Source organism: Micropterus dolomieu, linkage group LG22 (assembly GCF_021292245.1).
Source record: "Micropterus dolomieu isolate WLL.071019.BEF.003 ecotype Adirondacks linkage group LG22, ASM2129224v1, whole genome shotgun sequence".
In the NCBI taxonomy this organism is placed as follows: Eukaryota; Metazoa; Chordata; class Actinopteri; order Centrarchiformes; family Centrarchidae; genus Micropterus; species Micropterus dolomieu.
The window spans coordinates 35361916-35364439 of NC_060171.1; positions in this window are offsets into that span (position 1 = coordinate 35361916).

Genomic DNA, 2524 nt, shown 5'->3' on the forward strand with positions numbered 1-2524 from the left:
TAATCATGAAAGTAAATCGTTAAAGAAAATACTCCTACATCAATAAAACACAACACTAAAGAAACCAGTGTAGGGGGAGATGTGACCCACGACCCGTTCATCATAGTTTACATTAACGCAGTGCAGTGAGGATCCAGACAGAGGAAACACCGTCTGTCCGTCTGTTAACAGAGTGGAGTTCCGACACTTCACTCATAAACTGCAGAGCAGCAGAGGAACACAGGCTTCATGGTCAGAGATGGTTTTTATATCACGTCCACACTTCTCTCCATATCCCCTCTCTGCAGTGAGTCTGCAGTTCAATCAGTCAACTGGTGTTTTTCATAATGCGCTGTTCATACGCTATTATAACGGCAATGCGCCAAAGTACAAGCGCTTTAAAAGAGAAATTACACTGATTGGTGTATTGCATGTTATGCCCTACACACCCATGACTAATTCACAGACTTAGTACGCACATATTGAACCATGCGCCCAGCACACAGACCATTTTCTTTCTGCCGTCAAACTAGCAAAATTGGAGTTGGACATGCCCCAAACGCAACTGCACCATGCGCTTCACGCCGTGAAGGGCCCTGCGTATTGATATATACATAAAAAGATTTGCCCCCTCACCATTTTTAACTGCCCCCTCAGTCACTTCATCCTGGCGCCGGGCCTGGGCAGGCCATCAAAAACATCACAGGCTATAAAAGCAGGAGCTCCCCCATCATGTGTGAGGCCACAGTACCAGATGAACTAAACAACCTACTATCCAACAAAGGTTAAAAATCAAGAGCAACTGGACTTGGTTGAAGATACTGGAAGACGTTTTGTCCCTCATCCAAAGGACTTCTTCAGTTCTGACTGACTGGCAGGCAAACTCCTCTATTTAACTTCAGTGGGGTCGTTTGCCAGGGTCATCGATACCGCTGGTTCGTTAGTGCTCCTGGTCACTGTGACGACAGTCGTTACAGTTGTTAGGACTACCGGTGGCCAAGACTGAACGACCATCGTTGGTATCTTCACCTGAGGCCAATAGGTTACGTTTGTTGAGTTTCCTGGGAAGTGATGAAAGGACAGCATTGTAAGTGGTGGATAAGTGGTGGCGTAGACCCCCTCCCCTGTTCAATGACGGCTTCTCAACCCTGGTGTAGATGCTTCCTTGACACCTCTTTCAAACCATCCATCTTCTCTGTCTAAAGCCAGAGAGAAGGAACAGAACCACCTGAAGAGGGCACTTACAGCCTGTGGATACCCTAAATGGACCTTTGTGAAAACAGCCACAAGATCCAAGAAGAACAAAACTACAGGACTACAAGAAAATAAAAGGCAAAATTCCCACACCAAGTTCTTGTCAGCTTTTACAGAGGAGCAATAGAAAGCATCCCGACTGGAAACATCACTAACTGGCAAAAGGACAGTACCCACCCAGCCACAGCCTGTTCACCCTGCTGCCTTCTGGGAAGAGATATAGAAGTTTCTGTGTAGATTCAAGATTCAGTAGAATGCAGTAAATAGCACACTGGCCAGATGGCCTACATTTAAATCATGATCCAACTGATGTCAGTTTGTTGCCAGAGCTGCTGAGAAGCTGACAGCAGTGTTAGAACCAGGTTAGAACAGAAGGGCATGCAGGTTTAACTCTGGGCTGATGGTGAATTTTTCAATTCAATTCAATTTTATTTATATAGCGCCAAATCACAACAAAAGTTATCTCTGAGCGCTTTTCATAAAGAGCAGGTCTAGACCATACTCTATGATGTTATTTACAGAAGCCCAACAGTTCCCACCAAGAGCAGCACTAGGAGACAGAGGCAAGGAAAAACTTCCTTTTAAGAGGCAGAAACCTCGAGAAGAACCATGGCTCAGGGTGGGCGGCCATCTGCCTCGACCGGTTGGGGTGAAGGAGAGAGGGAGAGAGAGAGAGAGAGAGAGAGAGAGAGAGAGAGGCAGCCTACACAATATACACACACAGGTACAGACAGTAAATGTGATATAGACTGAATGAATAATGGTACAGATATTATAGTAGTGTTTATGATAATAATCGTAATGTTGATAACAATAATAACAATAAGACTAGCAACAATAGTCGTTACAGCAGAGGGTGTCGAGCAGGAACACAGGGGCAGCAGGTGACCCGCAGCCACAGATCCAGACTCCACAGCTCAAGAGCCAGAAAACCTGCAGGAAGTGATAGGAGGAGAGAGGAGAGGGACGAGAAAGCACAAGACTACCAGAAAGGGGAGAAGTTGTGTTAGTAACATGCAATAATGGGATGAGGTTGCATACAGAGGGAGAGAAAGTAGAGGAGAGAGGAGCTCAGTGCATCATGGGAAATCCCCCGGCAGTCTAGGCCTATAGCAGCATAACTAAGGGATGGTTCAGGACTCACCTGAGCCAGCCCTAACTATAAGCTTTATCAAAGAGGAAAGTCTTAAGCCTACTCTTAAATGTGGAGATGGTGTCTGCCTCCTGAACCCAAACTGGAACCTGGTTCCACAGGAGAGGAGCTTGATAGCTGAACGCTCTGGCTCCTAGT